Consider the following 10,991-nt stretch of genomic DNA (forward strand, 5'->3'; position numbering starts at 1 on the left):
AATTGGAATACACTGGAAAACTCAATTCCGTTACGCGGAAACTCAAACACAAACCCCTTTTCCAGCTGCCGTTGTCTGGTTGAGCAGGCCATCAGAAATCCCAACTATAGGCTAATACCTTCGCTGTAAAATTTGGCAATTTCACCACACAGACGAACAACTGACAGCGATAGCACTGTATAGTATGGCGCTTCAACCTTTCCGAGAGGGGTTCTAACTATACAGGAGTGCGACATGGCAAGAGGCAGCATCCAAGGCATCCCCGGCTGGGCAGAACGTACAGCGACGTCACTGCTACCAGGCGTCGCCAAACGCTGGCGTGATGAGCGCTGCCAGTGGCGTTGCAGGCGATGCACCTTGATGGTGCACGAGGGGACATCGAGAGGAAACCGTCGGCTCTAATCGGTGCGCAGTGAAGTATTATGTAACGGTAGCTACACACAACAGGTCAGGATTAAGCCCACGGTGCCTGCGCGCAACGCTGATGCGAGCAACAGAAGACAGAACGTTGTCCTTGCTTCACGATGGAGGCCATTGGTTTTAGTGTTAACGGCGCCTAGACTTAGCTACGTCGTTTTTGGACCTAAACGAACTCTGGGTCTCGGGAGACCTAACCCGCAAGGCGTGAGCGGAGCATGTGCCGTCAACGGAACATCACGAGCACGGCCACGGCGGCGGTGAGCATGCGCCTCGAGCCGCCGCCCTGGGAGTCATCGCAATAATAAGTAGTCATACCTTGGGGTTCCGTTGGAGCTGCCTGAGAAAGGCCGAGCCAAACTTCACATTTGGATCAACGTTGGTGTACTTGACGGTGCGGGTGATGTGCTCGAAGTTGCCTCCAAGTCCAGCTCCAATCTGGAGTACTCTAATTGCATCCTTTTCGCTGAGCCGTGGGTCGTGTGACTTGAGTGACAACAGAGGCTTCAGGGCGCAGCGCCGACCGTTTGTGAATGTTTCGCAATAGGTGGTGGTCACCATCCAAAAAAAACAGGACGAAGAAAAACTCACGTATTTGGCGAGACAGTAGTAAAAGCGGCAGGAGGATAAGTCCTAACGAGAGCATTGACACAATACATAGCGTCCCCAACACGCGCCTGAAAAAAGATGCCATGAGTAATCGACCGATTTATAGGCAGCGGGATTCAGCGTTAGGCAGGACACCGAAACCTGAGGCATTTATACGTGAAAAGCGTGATAATCAAGAGGCCAACGGGAGTTGTGTAACCTTATGTGCCGAATTAATACATCTTGCTTTGTGCACCACCGTCAGCTACTCACTGGCGCTAGGTGAATGTGTATACCGACGAAGTGACGTGGCTTGAGGCGCGCCTACCGTCGCATTAGTCGTAGCCTGGATATGTTTACATGAAATAAGCTGTCAGTTCACTGACAGTGCCATCATTGTGGTCAGCAACGTTCTTTGCTCACAGCAGGGCGTAGACCTTTCCAACTGGTCGCCAATTATGCGCTGACTTCCTCCTATGAATGCAAATTTAGAAACCTCATTACTCTTTTAAATTTTCTGAGGCCTTCCAATATGATTGCTGTGAATATGCCACAATGGCAACTTGTACAAAAGGTGGGTTTCTTTTACTGCTGCTAATTATCTATAGCAATATTGAACCACCTCATTTTACGTAGGACAAAAAAACATGGATTTTTGTCTATATTCTAGCTTTTTCTTTATCTGCAGCAGCGATAGCAGCCACAGAGCCTTCTCTTTTTGAACTAGCAGGCAGCAAGTAAAACGTTAATGACAGTAACAATGGTACTGAAGGAACTATATGGTAGAGAAATTACTAAGCACTGAGCATCCTTAAATTTATTAATAAAGGTACTGTTAATTGCTATGGTTATATTAGGCCCAAACATATTGTATACGTTGCTGAAATATTATGTAGGTGATTACTACATATCTGTAATCAAGCGTTCGCCACAGGTACTTTTCCAGAAGGTATGAAAATTGTTAAATTAGTAGTCATCAACAAAAGTGGCTCTCACAATTTTGTGAAGAACTACTCACCTACTTTGACGCTCAATTTGTTTTCGAAATTCTTATAGTGTTGCAGGAAATCACAAGTAAACGTGTTCCTCAATGAGCCGTAAATACCTGCAAGGGATCTATTTTATTTGTGTAAAGAAAATCAACAGAAATGGTAATACTAAGCATTAAAAATATACATAATAATATTCAGTACAAGCAATACAGCCTTGAAATATTTCTGCATATTGAAAAGACATTTGTTTCCATCAAGCATGCTATTTTGTTTCGTAAAGTTCGATGTTGCTGTATCTGAGGTATGGGACTACATAAATTAATTGGTCATTTATCTGAAGGGGTGCAGTGCACATGTTTACACGGTTAAAGTTTCCACTTGCAGCCTGCAAAATGTACAGCATGGCAGAGCTCCATCATGGGGCCGCGATTTTTCATTGTTTGTATAAATGACATCGAACGTATACACATCTAGGTCCTGACATATTGTACAGACACGTTGTAGTTGGTTGGTTGGTTGAAATACTTTATTGTCACGTTGTAGCGACGACGAAGAACACCATAGCGAAAACTGTAAATCACCACAATAGCGTTTTATTGGGTGAACTTGTGCCCACAAAAGTAAGTGATGCTTAAAGCATTACGATAGCGGCGAGTGCCGTCGGCAGTTGTCGAAATCTTATCTACTGGTCAAGCGTGTCGGCTCGTCGAAGGTTCCAGCGTAATCAGTGGTGCTCGCATGCTTTCCAGGAAGTACAAAACTATTCGCGTGTAGCCTACAGTCTGCTTACGCAAAATTCAGGGAGAACATAGACAACAGACAAATTCGCATATATCATTCGAGTAAGTTCCAAATGAGGCAGGCACGTCTCGCGCTGAGCGACAATTTAATTTTTTAGCTGGTGACATGCGGTCCCCCGAAAAAGGATAAAGCAAACAACGTGTCAATATTAAGACGGCGCAAGTACATGTTTTAGAGGTAGACATGTACTCAATCTTGTAAAGGCAGATAATAGATAGCTAATCGAATTGTGGAATTGGTTAGATGTAAATTAAATTCAATTCAATCTTAAAAGGATAAGTTTTTAGGAAAACAGAAAATTTATGAACATACCTTAAAACGTGTACAGTAGCTAGTAGTCTTCTATAATATGACCTTGCATGCCACTTGATCTATGCCATGCGTCGTCATTTAAACAGATTACATCTCAAGTGTTGCAACTTTTCCTAAGCGTTCTCTTTTATCTTCCCACAAATTTACACCTAATTCTTTTGCTTAAGGTGCTACAGAGGCATTGTCCTAAATGATTATGCTGCTTTAGTCACTGTAGCACCCCATGATTTTCTTGGGCGTAGTTCAGAATATCTGTTTTAGCCAGTAATTTTGCCAAGTGTTCATTACCTACTTCTCCGTTTCTGCATCAGAATTTCACCCAGAACTGTAGATCGCACCACACTAGAAAGTTTCAAGTCTCTCTTAAAATATTGCGTGGGTGAGTACCTCCACTACACGATTGTCTAATCTGGTCCATTCCTATTAAATCACTTCAGTTAACAAAGTCAGTTTCATGGAGATTTCTTTTTCTCACATCACAGTTTTTGTGTGTAAAAGGAAATACTTTTTCATAATCAATTTCAAAAGCTCGGCCTGAAGTTTACACTCCTCGGTGTTTGCAAACTGGCTTCCAATGAGCTCGCACGGCCGAGCAGCAGTATGGGCATCGACACTAAGAAAGAGCAGAAGTAGAGCTACAGTGTACTAGAAGGGGGCAGTGGGCTTACTCTCCGGCGGAGGCTATGCGATGCGGCGGCTCCACGAATGTCACAGATATGAGCTTCTCCGATAGCCCGAGCGGCGGCGCTGGCGTCAGTTTCAATGGAGCGTGGGTGCGACGGCGCAGCTGCCCAGTGCCCGCCCAGTGCCCGATCATATTCGTTGGAGTTGCAGAGCTGCGTTGTTTTTGTTTTTTGTTTTTTTATTTATTTGTTTTTTTTGTGGACGTCTTTTTTTCGCACATAGCCTTCAAGAGATTAGTATGCCTTGCAGTAACTGAGCCATGCCGCGGCATCGACAAAATCACTGTTACGCGCCTGGGTGCCAAACAGGCTATGCTTATGTGAAGGATGGGCCGAAGTTGTCCTTGTTTGGCGTCCCGAAGGATAAAAATAGGCGGGAAGAGTGGGAAAAAAACCTCCACAGAGCTGACAAGCCCCAGGACGACACGAGCGCAGTATGCGAGCTCCATTTCGAGCCACGTTTTGTGCTCATGTCCACCGCAGTTCCTGATCACTGAATTGTCTTTCTTTTTATGGTCTAGTTAGGTCAGTTAGCGAAGGAAACTGCGAGGAAGGTACACTGGGCTCCTTACTGGAAGTTGACTATCTCGAAGCATCATATGTGACCGAAATGAGTGCAGTCACACTGCTGCTAGCGCTACTGCCACAGAGGCCACACAAAACGTGGTGCCCCAGCATTGCACGGGCCTGCGGGTTTCAAACGACCATAACCAGCACGTGGCCAGAAGCGACTCGAGACTCACTTAACACATTGCGGGCTATGTTGCGCAGGAGTATATTGTCAATTCCAGCACAAAATGCCAAGAATGCATAAAGCTGCTTACTATGACGCCACCAGGCGAAAGTTTTCATGCCCGGCTAACAAACTTCTGTGACCGAGGAGGCCTCCTTTATCCCTCCAGTCAGCTGTACGGCTTCGTGAAAAAGCTAGAGGATCTTTTCACAGAATGCTTCTGTCAGAGTGAGCCACACTCTGACAGCGTTATGGACATGCTGGCATGTTGTTAAGAGTAAGCTTCCCCTCGAAGTTGGCTGCAATGTGCACACTCTTAGACTCACCGCTAAAATAATTAGTTTTTACATTGTCACACGTCTGCATTTTTATGTGAAAGAAATTAACTGTGACAAGGCAGGAAAGCGGCGGAGGACCAAGCTGCTGAAGTTGAATCATTGCTTGTGAGTCGAAGTGCATGAAACAATGGCTTGCTGTACTTGCAAATAAAAGCTTTGTGTCAGCAACAGCCCTGTTATTTTCATTTTGCTTACCCTTATATAGCTGTACATAAGCACAGGCCTGAGCCTAATTGTCAAGTGAACTAGTTTTCACTTTTTGTTCAGGCCTCCCTCCATTTCTTTATGGAAATTATCAACCTGATTTAACTTAATAAATGTGTGCCAGCGTAATGATGGTTAATAATAAACGCAGAAGGCTACTGTGAAGCAAGGAACAACTAAAGTGCAACAATGAAATATTTAAGCCATATATACAAATTCATTTAGGCTAAGCAAAGGCACAAACCTGGTTAGCATGCCTGATGTTTTTTTTAGCCCAGCTTGATAGTATGTGCGCACTGTTTTCTGTCTGACAAAATTTTACATTAGGTCGACACGGCATGAAACCGTATATTTGGTCACCGTCCCTTTCCTTCAAAATTTTCTTTCAATTTTTTTTACGATTGCCCGATAATTCGGAAAATTTGAAGGCCCCTTCCATATAAGCCCAAGAGTAGCCGTCTTCCTTTTCCACAAGGTACTATTATGGCAAATATAATGTGGCCTAAACAAATATAGTGCTTGCTAAAGATATGTAAGGACTGTCAAGTATGCCAAAATTAAAAACAAATAAGAGTGTGAACTGCTTCGAACTGAAACCGTCAGAAACGCAAGGAAAATCAAAGCTTCTGCAAGCAAAGCTTCCATTGAAGTTGCCAGTGGCGCCACCTCTTGGATGCGACGCTGACTGCGTCAGAGCAGCGGCAGAGTAAGCCCACTGCCCCCTTCTAGTACACTGTAGTAGAGCATAGGTAGAGTGTACTAGATTGAGGGAGTGCATCCAACGCAGGCTCACCGCTGAGGCTTTCTTTATTGAAATGTTGGTGGCGCCACCATCGCTTTCTCTCGAATGGGCGGCTCCGCTCGCCGGCCGGACGTTTGTCGCGTCGGAGACCCTACCGCAGCTGCGTGGAGCTTTGACAGGCGGATACTCGGTGGCGGTAACACTGATATTATTCCACACCAATCTATTGTAAATAAAATGGAAAGAAAGCGGCGGAAAGAATGCATACGACGCAACAACGACGGTGCTTCGAACAGGCGACAGCTACTCAGCCTGTGAGCTCGCCTCAGCCGATGAGCGCTGCCTAAACAGCAGGAGCCAACGTTTATTGGCCAGAGATTCAGAATAAGGCGGCGGCAGCGCCGCCACAATTTCAACGTTTTTTGCTTCACCCTTGGCGCTCGCCAAGGCGTCCGCTGGACCCCCTCCCTCATTCTAGTACACTCTAGCATAGGTCAGAACGGCGCCAGTAAGCCAGGATTCGAATTCGGATCCACATACTTAGTAGCGTGAAGTTTCTCCGAAACATTTTTCAAGAATTGCGACAGAATTGCGCCGATAAATGCAGCTATTTGGAATAGAGTGACAAATAAATGCAAAGAATTTAGGGAGAAATAATTGAGTGGTACACTGCTTTCATAAAGTTAGGCAAGTTGTTTCTGAACGAGCCTCTTTGGTAGAGCTTGGAACTTCGTTCCACATAAGCTGCAAAGAAGGACATATACTGAATAATCAATGAATAAGGAAATAAATGTCATAATGCCTATATAGATGTATGCTAAGCCGGTAGTCGTATTTGACAATCCATTTGAACGATGTTACTCAGGACAGCGCTTCTGTATTTATTTCGATGCACCTTTAGGAATGCGGACTTTTGATTGCATACACTAACAATTCCTATCGAAGCAGGTATTGTCGCCGTTGCCCCCAATGTAAATACTCATGTTGTACAGCCCAAGTGATTATAATCTAATTATTAATCTACCATGGAGTTGGGCACACGTCCGAATCACAAAAAACTAACTGTTGAGCAGTAGTGCAAACAACATGGGGGTCATATTATTGCAGCAGTTTAGGCAACTCAATTCTTCAGTCACCTTTTAAAAAGTCTTAGGCGGTTTTCTATATATTGTCGTTCAGTCACAAATAAAACAGTCCTTTCTCTGCGTGACATTACAGCGGTGTGCGCCTACGACTGGGCTAAAACTTCAAAATCTCATTCTCCTTGGCTCAATACCTCATCTGCAACCACTGACAGTACTAGAGGTCACCGAGGCTCTGTAACTACATCCGTTCCGACTTTCAACGTTACCCTCCTCAGAGCGCACCCATACAATTCGACGGCCTGCCCTTTACAAAGGCAAAGATGACGGGTGTTTAGCCTCAACCATCATCAACCCAGAAAGATACGCGCACTCTAACCTCTTTACTAAAGTCAACGGACCAATAAAGACGGTTGCAGATACCCTGTGTCTTTTAGTGTGAACATATATATATTTCTCATTTTGCATTTGCTTTGACATAAGAGAGTTCTTTCTTACAATTCCTCAATCCCTCTTGCCCGTATTGGGTAGGCAACCGAATTTTCGTCTGGTTGACTTCGCTGCCTTTGCTTGTTTTCTCTCTCTTTTCTTGAAAGAAAGCGTTTGCCCTGCACACTCCTCGCGTTTTTCAGTGTCCATAACTTCTTTATATAAGCACTCGCAGAACGGTCCATCCTACACCAGAAACTAAATAGCCCGATTAATCTTAGGTCGCCAACACTTCCCTCCACATTTCTCGTATTTAATTCAATGGCTGTAATTCTGTATGCTGTATTCAAAATGGCTGTATTCAAAAGTGTGATTTAATATGTTATATTGTCACGTAGTAGTGACGGTGAAGAAAACAGTCGTAAAACTGTGTACAACGAAACTGGTTGTTTATTGGGCGAACCTGTGCCCACAAAAGCAAGGTACACGCAAAGCACAACGATAGCGGCGAGCACAGTCGGCGATCGTCGAAAATATGATCTGTGGCAAAACGCGTCGGCTTTTATACCTGAGTCATCGAAGGTTCCAGAACAATCCCTGGTACGCGCGTGGCTTCCAAAAAGTTCTAGACAATTCGCGTCGCTCATACAATCAGATAACATAAGCGTCGGTGAAAACAGGCAACGGAAAGAAGCATCGATAACGTTCTAGAAACTTCCGATACAGGCGCGTCCTGCGCCGAGCGATAACGTTTAACATTTGTTAGCCGGTGGAAAGCGGCCATCGGCGAAAGATAAACATGTATACTTGAATCGAATGCTTTACTGTAATCAACGAAAAGACCAAGAGTTATATGTTTATTTTCGATGTTTTGTAGCACACTTTCTTTAAGAGTTAATAAAGCTGTTTCAGTAGAGCGTCCTTTCCTAAAGCCAAACTGCGCGTCGGAAAGAAGATTTATTTTGTCAAAGAAGTTAGTCAGTCGAGAAAACAATATCTTTTCTAAGCCTTTAGAAAAAATTGGTACAACAGATATTGGCCTATAATTTGATGTCTCATTTTTATTGCCCCCTTTGTAAATGACTGTTACCTTGGATCGTTTCAGTGCGTCTGGAATTTGACCTGATTGGATAGCGAGATTGAATATGTGAGTGAGCGCAGGCGCAATGCATTCGATAACATATTTTATGGGCTTTATTTGTAGGTTATCTATATCTAAAGCCTTGCTGTTCCGTAGACCTAGAAATGTTCGATAAACTTCAGCTTCACTTATATCATGCAGAGCAAAGCTCTCAGCAGGGCAATTGTTGGACGGTCTGATAACCTGTAGGTTACTATCTGGAAGAGCGTGTTTTAGAAACGCTTGGTTAAAATGATCAACAAGCGCCTGACCAACCATTTCACGGTTATTGTGCGTTAACTTCGAGGGCGTTTCCGTTTTACTTTCGCGACCGAGAACCCTATTTAGCACTTTCCATGCGGCGTCAGGTTGCTGTTTCTTTATATCAGAAAAAAACCGCTGATAATATCTCAACTTTGCCGACCTAAGCTCGGCGTTCAGTTTATTTCTGAAAGTTTTAAAGTCTTTCAAGTCAGATGGTGCTCTTGTACGTAAAAAGGTGTGAAATAATTGATTTTTCTTATTAATAGCTTTCCTGCGGGAAGGAGTGACCCAAGGTTTTCTTATTCGTTTTGATGGTTTGAAAGTTGTAAAAGGAAAATGTATAGCGTATATTCGCTGAAAATTTTCAATGAACTTAGAATATGCTGCATTCACGTTTTTTATTCCGAATATAAAAGACCAATCCTGAACACTGATGTCACGCTTAAATAAAAGTAAAGCATCGTCTGATACATACTGCACTGTAATTGCGTTCCTTAGACTATTTGTATGAACTTTGGGGGGAAGAAAATCATGAAGATTGGGCAGTGGTCACTTATGTCAGAGGCTATGGTTCCCGCATCAGTGACTCTAGTTTCCGCGTTGGTAATAAACAAATCAAGTATTGACGAAGTTAGTACAGTGATGCGGGTCGGAGTAGTGATTATATTCACAAAGCCCGAGGACGAAATGGTGTTGTTAAAATCTTGAACGCAGGTGCTGGCTTCAAGGGTATTTATATTAAAGTCTCCACCACAAACGAGTTTCAGACTATTTGTGGAAACAAATTGCAAGAAGTTTTCAAAAAAGTTCATAAAGTGCCCAAAATTCCCATTTGGTGGGCGATAAACGACAGTAATGACGTCAGCGTTTCGTTTCAGTGTTAGTACCTCGTAATCGTTTGTAATGCATGTATAATCTGATATCACCTCATATTCTTTAGAAGCCTTAACATAAATAGCGACGCCACCACCCCTACGACTACTGCGATTGATAAAAAAGTTTTTGTATCCATTAAGATGGAGCATTGAACACCCGTCGTAATACCATGTTTCGGTAAGCATTAAAATACTATACTGAAAAGAGAATTCGCCTAGGAAATAGGCAATCTGGTCATGCTTAGCGAGGGCAGAGCGTGTGTTAATATGCAAAACAGAACCGTACATAGAACATGGAAGAATTTCATGGGGCAATGCAAAATCGTGGTAACGCATTTTGAAAGCTTAAACTGTACGCACAAACAGGGGGGCTAATTACGCCGATGTTATCTTATTGAGGTCGTCTTCACAAGTTATGGATATGGCGCTAGAACTGTCTGACTGCCTTGCAAAAATCCTTCATTGTGGGTCCAAACGGATCTCCACTGGCAGTCCTTCTTACGCCTAATAGCCATACTGAGAAGTCTCTTTAGTGTAGGACAAAGATGCTCATTTACATAGATAGGACTTGAACTGCCAAGTCCTAGGCTGTTATTAGTAAGCCGGGCTTTTCTCGCTTTCTTTAAAGTCATGTCGCGCTTCGACCAGGACTTGAATTGCACGATAATGTTAGTTTTATCCGGATTACGCGTGGGGACGCGATGGCAAGACTCGATATCACACTCACTGATTGGTTCTTCAATAGCATCTCCGATAGTGGACAGTATGGCAACGACACTTTCATTTTCTGTCTTAACGACTCCTTGGATTTCAAGATTGGCATTCCTAGAATATTGTTCAAGATGAACTATCTGGTTCTCCAGCTCGCCGTTCTTTCTTTCCAAGGAAACGTACTTTGCATTGATTGCCTGGTTCTCTTTCAAAAGCTGAGTGTTTTTTGCCACTTCAGCTTCAAATCTCTTCTTTAAGTCGTCTATTTCTCTATGCGCGAATTCGATGCTCTGTGTCATGTTTCGCTGCTCATTTTTCAGATCACGAATTTCATTGCGCAGGTCTCTCTCGTACGCCTCGCGCGACGATTTCAATTCTATCTTGAGTTCATCTTTTAGTTTCTGAAGGATTTCGTCTTTCGCTTTCGCAAACTCCTTTGACATCGTCACACAAGCAAGGCGAGGCACACACTTGGCAGCAGCGACGAAAAAAAAAAGAATGAAAAAAAGAGAAAACTTAACTAACCTGCACCAAAGGAAATAGCAGGCGTAAGGCGATGCACACCTAGGTCGTCGGCACTGCCAAGTGAATGCAGTAAGCGCAAGAAGGCTCCTTTTGTAGCTCTGGAATAGGTGACGTCAGGCCTTTCTTGCAGATATCAGCGCCGCCGAAGAGTGCCGTGCCGCGCCTCCTGTTGTCG

This window comes from Dermacentor silvarum, chromosome 8, assembly GCF_013339745.2.
Source record: "Dermacentor silvarum isolate Dsil-2018 chromosome 8, BIME_Dsil_1.4, whole genome shotgun sequence".
Taxonomy (NCBI): domain Eukaryota; kingdom Metazoa; phylum Arthropoda; class Arachnida; order Ixodida; family Ixodidae; genus Dermacentor; species Dermacentor silvarum.